Source organism: Gorilla gorilla, chromosome Y (genome assembly GCF_029281585.2).
Source record: "Gorilla gorilla gorilla isolate KB3781 chromosome Y, NHGRI_mGorGor1-v2.1_pri, whole genome shotgun sequence".
Taxonomy (NCBI): Eukaryota; Metazoa; Chordata; class Mammalia; order Primates; family Hominidae; genus Gorilla; species Gorilla gorilla.
Genome location: NC_073248.2, coordinates 25,141,398 through 25,153,439, shown reverse-complemented (window position 1 = coordinate 25,153,439; position 12,042 = coordinate 25,141,398). Strand labels below are relative to the sequence as shown.

At 34.7% G+C, this 12,042-nt stretch overlaps 1 pseudogene; it reads right to left on the bottom strand.

The window, feature by feature from the left end:
- Positions 1-5,224: 5,224 nt before the first annotated feature.
- On the bottom strand, positions 5,225-5,709 carry LOC129530291 (testis-specific XK-related protein, Y-linked-like; annotated as a pseudogene).
- Between the last annotated feature and the right edge of the window lie 6,333 nt (positions 5,710-12,042).

Here is a 12,042-nt window from a genome sequence, read left to right as displayed (position 1 = left end):
TTCAAAACATACTCCTCAGATTTCACTGAGAAATGAAAAGTGAAATGTTATAACTGTTCTGGAAATGTGGCCCTAAACAATAAGGTGATGGCTTCTGTCTTCTATGATAAAAAGAAGGATAAATAATGAATTATTTGAGATTTTCCCACATGTTTGTTTCCTGTATTGTTTGGGTTTTAAATAATAAAACATCTAAATAATAAATGTCCTAATAAATTTAAGTAACAAAAACATTTCAATAAATTTTAAATATAAAACATTTATATTTAGTTATATGAATTAAATGGTCAGTGTACATTCATATAACTTCAACAGGGAAGAATATGTTAAGTTCACACCTCTAAGTGTCTCAAAGCTAGGATGGATAGAAATGGAAGGAAAGAGTAAAAAATACGTAAGCTTATCTATAACTCAAATAAAATCTTGTTTCATAAATAATGTATAGACTTGGTATTCAAAAATTCAATACTGAAATTACAAAGTTGTATTATTCATTATAATGTTAAACACTTATAGAGAGGTTATTATATCTCATAATTTTAGCTTAAAATGGAGGATATAATAGTAAATAACACTGAAATAGCTCCTGACTTCATAAAGTAACAGTTAATACAAAAGCGGAAAGGAAGAAGAATAGAAAGAAAATTAAAAGGGATGTGTTTCTTCATTAAAAAGAAGAATAATTCTAGACACTCAATGAAAAATAAATTGAATAGAGCAACAGAGAAGCAGGAAATAAATTAAAATATTGATATTATTATTTAGGGAACAATGCATGATGACCTCAACTGGAATGTATAAACAGCAACGAGAAAAAAAAAACATTTGTAAGTGGTAGATAATAAAAATATTATTGTAGATAAAATATGAAAGAGATGAGGAAAAATAATGAATTGGGAATATCCCCAGCTTTTATGTTATATAAATGATGTATTTTTGAACAAAAAAAAGATAGAAGAGAGAGGCATGAAGAATGTGTAAAGAAGTTCAGGGGAAGTTTTCAATTTAGCTCTCTTAATCTTGGGGTGCTAGTAAGAAAAAAAAGGCACAATGTGTAGGAATTCAGAGGTCATAACACTGGTTGAATTCCTTAGAACTGCAGGTTTAAAACCTAAAAGGCTTTTGTCTCAAAACAACATCAATAAAAAGCCAGGCGTGGTGGAGTGCATCTGTGGTCTCAGCTACCAAGGAGACCAATGTAGGAAGATTGCTTGAGTCCAGGAATTTGAGGCTGTACCAGTCAAGGTCTCACTACTGCACTCCAGGCTGAAAAAGAAAAAGGGAAGGGAAAAGGGAAAAAAGAAAGAGAAGTTAAAAGAGGTATTCTGCGTAGTTACATTAGTGGTCTAACGAACAGATATCTATGAGTTAAAATGAAGCAAAGGGCACTGACAATTAAATAGAGAAATCAGAAGAAAGTTGAGTCATGTAATCCAAAGCAAAATAGTATTTTAGGAATGAGGGTGTGAATCATTTCTATAGATACACATGACTGTTTGAGTAATATGCAACAGACAAATGAAATATGGGATTTAGTGACAAGTATAAGATATGATTCTAAAAAACAGGGTAAATGCCTGAAGAAAGGAGGGTAAAGAGAAATAAAATTAAACCTTGTCAGGGCAAACTCTTTCCATGAGTCTGGCTATCATGGAAAATAAGCAAATGAGTTGAGAATGGCATATCTAGGACTAAGACAAGCAGCATGTAGATCTAGTAAAGAAAATGATCAAGCTGGGTGTGGTGGTTAACACCTGTAATTCCAGCACTTTGGGAGGCTGAGAGGGTGGACCACTTGAGGTCAGTTTGAGACCAGTCTTGGCAACACGGTGAAACCTCGTCGCAATTAAAAATTCAAATATTAGCCAAGCATGGTAGTGCATGCCTCTAATGTCAGATTCTCAGGAGGCTGAGGTGGGAGAATCACCTGAATCCGGGAGGCCAAGGTTGCAGTGAGCCGAGATTGTGCCAGAGACTCGGTCTCAAAAAACTAAAATAAAATAAAATAAAATAAAAAGTAAAAAAATGGTCCTGCAGGTAGAGTGAAGAAGTCATGGTACAGGGAGACAACAAATAATAAGTAAATCAGTATTTTACAAAGCTGTGAAATCCAAAGAAAAAAGTGAAGAGGGTCATAGATAGGAACAGTAAAAAACATACACAAATCTACACAAGCTTTATTTTTGCTGGTGATTTCTTCTGAGAAAGAAACACAAAAGAAAGTATGAATAAGAAAGTTGCCTCCACTGCTTTGGTAGAAAAGGAAAGGAAAAAAAAAACAACAACAACAAAATGACAAAAATTGTACAATATTAAGCTTCAGTGTTCTTCATCCCTTCCCATGGTGATTCTTTCCCCAAGAAATAACAGAAACCAAATAGTCAAAATAGAAGAAAACATTATCGTATATTACTGTCTATGTATATTAAGACAAGTTTGTTTTAATTGTAATTCATTCTTTTAAAATTTTTATTTTAAATTAACAAATGTAAATATTTATGGGACACAAAGTGATTTTATAATGCATGTATATATTGCAAAAGAATTAAACTGGGCTAGCTACCATATCCATCACCTCACATATTTATCATTTCTTTATTTGTGGTAAGAATGTATAAATTAACCTTTTTAAACAATCTTTTTTTTTTTTTGAGATAGAGTTTTGCTCTTGTTGCCCACCTTTGAGTGCAGTGGTGCAATCTCAGCTCATTTCGACCTCTGCCTCCCGAGTTCAAGTTATTCTCTTACCTCAGCCACTCGAGTAGCTGGGATGACATGCGCATGCCACTGAACCCGGCTAATTCTTGTATTTTCAGTAAAGATGGTGTTTCATCATATTGGCCAGGCTGGCCTCCAATTCCTGACCTCTGGTGATCCTCCCGATGCCGTTAAGTGCTGGGATTTCAGACATGAGCCACCATGCCTGCCCTTTTTTATTACTATTACTACTATTATTATTATTATTAAGCAATTTTGAAGTTGACATTTATTAACAGTGGTCACCATTCTGTGCAATGGATCACCAGAACTTCTTCCTGTCTCATTGATTTTTTTTTTTTTTTACCATTTGACGAACATCTCCCCTTTCTCTATCCACTCCCATCACCACTGCACACTCCAATCTCTGACTACTTTTTGTGTGTTTGTTTAAAGAGTCAGTGCCTTTCTGTGTTGCCCAGGCTGGAGTACAGTAGTGCAACTATGGCTCACTGTGGCCTCAAACTTCTGACCTCAACTGATTCAACCACCTCATCCTCCCAAAGTGCTGGAGTTACAGGCATGAGCCACCACATCTCGCATATTCACTGCTTGAATGAGTTCAACGTTTTTAGATTTTACATACAATTGTGATAACTCCATACTTGTCTTTCTGTGCCTCTCTTATTACACTGAGCATAATATCTTCCAATTACATTCATTGAGTCACAAATAAATAAAAGAATTCCCTCCTTTTTTTAAGGCTGTATATGTGCCACATTTTATCTCTTGATCTGTTGATGAGCACTTGGGTTGTTACCAAATCTTGGCTGTTATTAATAATGCTGAGATGACTATAGGAGTGCAGATATCTCTTTGACATGCTAATTTTATATCCCTTGAGTACATATTCTGGAGTAGCCCGATCATATGGTAATTCTATTTTTAATTTTATTTTATTTTCAAAACCTCAATTCTGTAACCCAAAAAGCACAGGCTACAAAAGCACAACAAAAAGCAACTGGATCGGGTTACATCAAACTAAAATGTTTCTGCACAGCAAAGGGAAAAGGGAAACAAAGAGTAGAGTGAAGGGACAACCAAAATATTTGAAGAAAATATCTGCAAACCATATGCATGATAAAGGATGAATAATAAATACATAGAAGGAACTCAAGCCATTTAACAACAGCAACAAAAAATTAAGCCTATGAAATATGCTCAAATGACCTGAATTTACATTTCTCAAAAGAAGACTTACAACTGGCCAACAACTCTATATTTAATATTGATTGATTGAAGGATTCACTGATTGATCAATTTGAGATGGATTCTCACCCTGTCATCCAGGCCGGAGTGCAGTGATGTGATCTCAGCTCACTGAATCCTCCACCGACTGGTTTCCAGCAATTCTGCCTCAGCCTCCCTAGTAGCCGGGATAACAGGTGTGCGCTATGTTGCCCAGCTAATTTCTGAACAACTGTATATTTAAAGATGCTCAACACCACCAATCATCAGGGAAATGCAAATTAAAACCAACAGTGAGCCCTCCTCTCACACATGTTGCAATGGCTGTTATCAAGATGAAAGATGACAAGTGTTTTTGAGAAGGTAGAGCACAAAGAATCCTTGTGCACTGTTGTTCGGAATGTAAATTAGTATTTTAAATTATTAAACTAATGATTTCTTTTTAATAGAACAGCTTTTGTGCTTTAAGATGCATTAATATGAGTTGCTCTCTGTTAGTCAAAGTTTAATGAGAAAGATTTTAGTTACCTTAAGTTAATATAAATAGGAGCATGCTCATAAGACTTCTCTTTCAGGTTCTCCTTAAGAACAGAAGGGAACCTGTGGTAAGTACTCTTTCTGAAAAGAAAATGATCACTGATCATGTATACGGTAGATTACAAACACTTGTTAAATTAAACGCATAGGTTGCAAAAATGTACTAGGTGAAAAATGCATTATGGGTATTTATTCTGCTCAGTTTTTGGACCCAGATGGATTTTAGATTTTGTTTTATTTAAAAAGTGTACAATTATATTTAAGAAAACACAAATTACTAATGCATAGTCATAGGAGAAAAATCAACTTACTAGAAACTACTTCCAAGATTTTGCTGTTTATAATTTTTTATGAGTATCTTTATAAAGTCACATTCAGCCTCTTTACTCTTTGTTCTGTGAAAGTATATATGTATATTTTATGGATATTGCATATTTTTTATTGAAAATAACCACAACCCTTCTCCGTGAGTGATAGTAATTCCTCAGCTGCTTATTTTTATTCTTTTAATTGAGTTCTCTCTAGATGTTTACAAAATATCACAGTGCTTCTGGATGATTTTCAACATGTCCTGGCAATACTTTGCCTGATCACCTTGGGTGCAAATACTGACAGAAGAGGAGCATAAAGCCAATGGCTAATAGGTAGGTTATGATGAGCTACATGGCAATTAATGAGTCACAAGACTTCAGTAAAATTTTCCCTCCGAAGTACATAAATACCAATATTATTATCACATTTTCTAAAAACTGAAAGCTGTAGTACAGGATTCTATGGCCCACCTCTGTCTCTTGCCAATTATTTCCTCATTTGACTACTGCAGTTTTACTGCTGACCAGCAGGAGAAGTTTATGGCAGCATATACTAGCAAGATGAAGATAAGCATCCCTACTGTACCCACCATGCTGAAATTATTTTCTGTGTAGCTAGGAAGATGAGCTCCACTTTTCCAAAACTCCAGCCATGGTGCCAATAATAATACAAAATATATGATTAATAGAAAGGGTAGGCTCCTCAGTTTCAGAGATGCAGGGAAAAATGCCAGTCACTTCTTGTGAGATAATCACTAAGGAATGTCATATCATGACATAGATGAATTTTATCACCTGTAGCTTAATGTCAGCAAAGTTGTTGCTGGTGTGGATAGACAGCATATTGCAGTGAATGGCCCCAAACACAACTGATAAAAGGGAACATGTCATCAGCAATGCTATTAAAGATAAACATGAAAATATCAGAGAATAATTTTCATTACTAATGGCCCCTTTCTCTTTTAAACTTGCCATGTTAAGATATATTCCTCCCAACCCACCTCCTTCAGAAAATGATTTACTTAAAAAAAGGAAAAAAAATTTATTAACTTTCCATTATCAGGGATTTAGTGATTATATTCACGCAAATCATATATTACACCTTGGAAAAACAGATAACAAGTCAATACATATATACCCATCTTTATAAATGTATATACCCATTCCCTCAAAAAAAAACTGGAACAAATGAAATTGGATAGAGGCATTCATATCTGATGCTATAAGCTGTGACAGCACATAGAAAGAAGTCTTAATTAAGAAAAAATAAAATTACCTGAATTGCATCTTGAAAAGGTAGTTTCTGTGTTATAGAAAGTTAGAGTGTTAAGTATCAAATTACAGTGTAAAATAGTAGGTGAATGTAATATAAACTGTGTTTTAGACTATGGTGATAACAAGAAATAGGAAATAAGCTGTGGTGTTAAAGTAAATCCTGAAAGTGGAGCTGACAGATTTTGCTAAGTGATGGAATACAAGGTACTAGAGGAAAAGAAAAATTAAAACTTTTAGAAATTAAGTGTTATGTGTGTGCGTGTTTTGTTTGTGTGTATTTATGTAATTTTGTCAGAAAGTTTTTCATAAAAAAAATTTCATTTTTACATTATTCTCCCAATAATTACAGAAGGAAGAAAATCAAAATTATGAAGTAGTTGAATAATCAGTTTAAACAATTGTGTACTACATGCAGTTGAGAGAGTAAAAATTAATTTTACATATATAGGCAAGTTAAAAAAAATACAGTCTTCATACACAATGAAATGAAGCCAGAAACCAAAAAGAGGCTAAATAGTCATTACATATCTAAAGTAATTATTCATTTTCTAACACCATTTACAAAATGAATATCTAGAGTCCATTTATTCCTTCAGGAATACCCAAAGAGAAACTCTAAAGGAATAACATTTTTAACTGCATTTATGAGAAATAAGATTGAATAAAAATAAATGACCTATAAATTAAATTTCAGAAAGTAAATTTTAGCTGGGTGTAGTGACTTAAACCTGTAATCCTAACACTTTAGGAGGCTGAGGTGAGGAGATCACTTAAGCCCAACAACACCACCACCACCACCACCACCACACACACACACACACACACACACACACACACACACACAAATATTAGCCAGGCATAGTGGCACATGCATGTAGTCTCAACTATTCAGGAGGTGGAGGTGGGAGGATTGCTTGGGCAAGGGAAGTAGGCATAGGACTTTTTTGCTTTGGGACTTTTATTTCTCTATTCCCTGACCCCAGCACTTTGGCAGGCTGATATCCAGGGGTAATCTTGTAGAACAACTCCGGCAACAAATTAGAAACTATGACCTCAGTAGAATGGACTTGAATTCAAGTCAATATTCCTGCTGATTGAATACAGTAACCTGGGACAATGAATAAAGGTCAGAGGGCACATCATGGAAGTTCAGGCCTTGAGTGCACCCAGTGCTCAACCATTTTCTACAGGTGCAACTTGGCACTGAGTCAGCTTTGGCAGTCAAATTTCTCCAGCCATGAAAGTCTGCTTATTAGTGTTTCCCCTAGTGCTACCAGAGATGAAGCTAACATAGGCTTAAAGACCTTAATTTCCTTCTTCTTCTTGCCTTGAATCTCCAGACAGGCTTGCTGTGGAAGAAAGCTTCCAAACTAATCCAAACCATGGACACTGAATTAAGCACCTACATCACTGTGCAGACATTGATGCGTAGTCACAAGGATTATGATTGATGAGAGAAACATGATGGCATCAAGTTGTCAAAATAAGGTGCTGGTGGTGACTGACCCAAAAGTGATGGACGTGGACACACGGCCTGACAAGGAATTCAAAATAGTTATTTTAGGACAATGAGGTGGACTTCAGGTAAACACGAAGAATTCTGAAATTTATCAGAGAAACTTACCCTAGAGATTAACATAATGGAAGAAAAAAAACAGAAATCTTGAAGAATGAAACACAGAAAATAAAAAATGCAGTTGACAGCAGTGACAACAGAAGGGGTCAAGCAGAAAAACTCAAAGACAGGTCAATTGAAAATATAGTCAGAAGAGAAGACATAAATAAGATTCATGAGATTAATGGGATAACATCCAAAGAGCAAACGTGTCAGACACTGGCATTCAAAAGTGTGGTAGAGCTGGGCACGATGGCTCATGACTATATCCCCAGCACTTTGGGAGGTAGGCCAAGGCAGGTGGATCATATGTTGTCAAGAGCTTGAGAGAAGCCTGGCCAACATGGTGAAACCATTTGTCTATTAAAATAAAAAAGTAGCCAGGTATAGTAGTGGACATCTGTAATCCCAGCTACTCAGAAGGCTGAGTCAGGAGAATCACTGAAACTCAGGAGAGTTACTATAACCTAGGATGTGGAGGTTGCAGTGAGCTACAATCACACCATTGCACTCCAAACCTGAGAGACAAGAGCAAACCTCCATCTCAAAAAAAAAGTATAAAAAAAGAGTAGAAAGTTTATTTAGAGAAATAATAACAGAAACCTTTTCAAACTTTAATAAAAAATATAAACATTCTGCTACAGGAATATCAACGGCTTCCGATCAGATTCAATTTCAATGAAAATATACCCATGATTTAATATAATCAAACAACCAAATATCAAAGACAAAGAGACGAAACGGAATTAAGCACGAGAAAAAAAAGAAAATATTATATCAGGAATACACCTATATAAGTAATATATGCATATATATAATACAAATGTTAATAGATCCAAAGGAAGGAAAAAAGTGCAAGAAAATAATAAGAAACTTCAGCACCTTACTTTCTGCCATGAATAGATAATGCAGAGAGAATTCAACAAGTAAACATTGGATTAAAATGCCCTGTAGGGCAAATGCTAAAAACAGTTACTGAACTATCCATCCAAGAGCTATAGAATAAACAGTCTTCTCCACTGCATACGTAGAACATCTTCCAGCGTATATCATACATTAGGAAAAAACCCACATCTTAATGAATTTGAAAAGATCAAAGTGATATCAAGTATCTCTTTTGTAATTAATAATTCATAAGCACATCAAAATTAAACAACATACTCCTGAAAAACCACTGAGTCAATGAAGACATTAAAGAGAAAACACCATATTTCTTGAGACAAAATGGGAAACACAACACACCAAATCCTATGGCACACAACTAAAGTGGTTTTAAGAGGAAAGTTATGGCAATAAATGCCTTCATCTAAAAGAAGATATCAAATACACAACTTGATGTTTCAATCAAGGAATTAGAAAAACCAAAGTAACAAAAGCCCATAATAAAGAAAATCTGAGCCAAAAAAATATACCATAACTAACACCAGGAAACAAATTAATGGTAAGAAATCCAATAAGCAAAAAAAAAGTCACCTATTAAAGAAAAGCCCAGGACCTGATGTATTCACTGCTGCATTGTACCTACCACAAAAAAGAAACTACTGCCACTTTTTTTAACTTAAACAGAAGCAAAAACATAAAACAAAACAGGAAGATATGGGAACTGTTCCAACTCATTCCACTGGGAAGGCATTATGCTGATTACAAAACCAGACGAGGATACAAGAAAAAGGAGAAAACTACAGGCCAATATATCTGATAAACACAATGTAAAAATCCTCAAAAAAATACTGGGAAAATGACTTACAATGCACATGTAGAAAATCATTCACCATGATCAAGTGAGATTACAGGGATGCAGGAATGGTTTAATACATGAGAATTATTAAATGTCATAGATTACATTAACAAAATAAAGAACAAAATCTACGCAGTCATTTCAATAAGTAAAAAAACATTTGTCAAAATTCAACTTTTTTCACAATAAAATCTCTTAACAAATTATGCGTGAAACAACTGTAACTCAGCACAACAAATGACATAGACCCAAATAACTAGAAAACGCAGTATATGACAAACCCTTAGCTAATATCACACACTTAATGGGTCTTAAAATTTGAAAGCTTTGCTTTGAAGATCTGAAAGAAGACCAGGATGTTCACTTTCACTACTTACATTAACATAAAACTAAAAGTCCTTAGCAGAGCAATTAGACAAGAGAAAGTAAGAAAAGGTCCTCAAATTGGAAAGGAAGAAGGAAAATTGTCCATGTATGCTAATGACATAATATGGAAATCCTTAAACACACAAATAAAAGGAGTTAGAACTAATTCAGAAAGTCAGTAAAGTTTCAGTTTACAAAATCAACGTAAGCAATTCCGTAGCATTTCCATACACTAATAGCTAAATATCAAAAACAAAAAAAAAATAAGAAAAGGATCTCACTTACAATAGCTATGGGGAATAAAAAGGAGTAAATTTAACGAAGGAGGTAAAAAATATGCATTCTGAAAATTATGAAACATTAATAAAATGTTAAAATGACATAAACAAGTGGAAAGATATCTATGTTCATTGATTGGAAAAAGTAATATAGATAAATGATCCAATGGAGTGCTCAGATTGAATGCAATCTCCATCAAAACACCAATGGCATATTTCACAGAAATTGAAAAAATCCCTAAATTACTATGAAACCATAAAAAACCAACCCTGAATAGCCAAAGCTACCCTGAAGATGGCAGTGCCGTTGGGGAGTGAACCCACAGAACTGGAGATGTCACAATGCTATAAACCAATACAATAGAATACAGTGAGCAAAAATAAATTTACACCTGTGTAGCCAACTGATAGATATTCTGCAGAAGTGCCAAGAACACAAAATAAGGAAATGTCAGTCTCTTCAGTAAGTAGTCCTGGGAAAACGAGAGAGCTACATGCAGAAGAATATAATTAGAACCCTATCTCTCACCACATACAAAAATTAACTTAAATGGATTAAAAAACCTAGTACACTGGTGTGCACCTATGGTTTCTGCTATTCAGGGGTTTCAGATGGGAGGATCCCCTGAGCCTAGGTGTTCAAAGCTGTGGCATGAAACACTTATGCCACTCTACTCCACACTAGGTAATATAGTGAGACCTCATCTATAAGAATATATTTTTTAAAACATTTTAAAAAAAGATGTAATGAAAACATCAAACTGTCAAACTAGTAGAATAAATCACAAAACACATTTAATGATCTTGGTCTGGGCAATAATTTTTTTTGGATAAGACTTCAAAAACACAAGCAAAAAATGCACAAACAGAAAAATAAGGTTACATCCTATCAGAAAATTTACATACAGCAAAAAATAAAAATAAAGTAAAATAAATCACCAGAGTGATAGAATGAGGGCAAATATTTGCAAACTGTACATTAGACAAGGGGTTAATCAAAATATACAAGGAACTAAAAACAGATTCAAAAGAACAACAAAATAATAACCCAATTAAAAATAAGTGTCTTCTGTTTTTAAAAGAATATATATACACAGGTAACAGGTACATGTGTGTGTGTGTCTGTGTGTGTATGTATATAATATATATGTGTGTATGTGTATATCTATTTGTATGTATCTATGTATATATGTGTATGTATCTATGTATATATGTGTATGTATATATGTATATATGTGTGTGTATATATATGTGCATGTATATATCTGTATGTATATATATGTATATATATGTGTGTGTGTGTGTGTGTGTGTATATATATATATATATCAACATTTCTCATCATCAAAGAATTGCAACATCTACCTCCCAGTTTCAAGCGATTCCAGTGCCTCAGCCTCCTAAGTAGCTGGGATTACAGGGGAGTGCCACTATGCCCAGCTAGTTTTGTATTTTTAGTAGAGATGGGGTTTCACCATGCTAGCTAAGCTGGCCTCTAACTGCCAGCCTAAGGTGATCTGCCTACCTTGGCCTTTCAAAGTACTGGGATTAGAAGTCTAAGCCACCATGCTTGGCCTATTGCAAGAAATTTTATAAATTTCTTAAATTAAACTTGTAAAAAAGAAAAAGTTGGCCAGGCACGATGGCACACACCTGTAATCCCAACACTTTGGGAGGCCAAACATGGTAGATCACAAAGTCAGGAGCTTGAGACCAGCTGGGCCAATATAGAAAAATCCCATCTCTACTAAAAACACAAAAATTAGCTGGGCATGGTGGTGTGCACTACTCTGGAGGCTGAGGCAGGAGAATCCCTTGGACCTGGGAGTTGGAGGTTGCAGGGAGCTGAGATCACACCACTGTACTCCAGCCTGGGTAACAAAGTGAGACACTGTCTCCAAACAACAACTACAGCAACAAAATTAGGTATGTTTTTACTGCACAGAGATTTATTGGTTCTGATATTGTCAGGAGTTT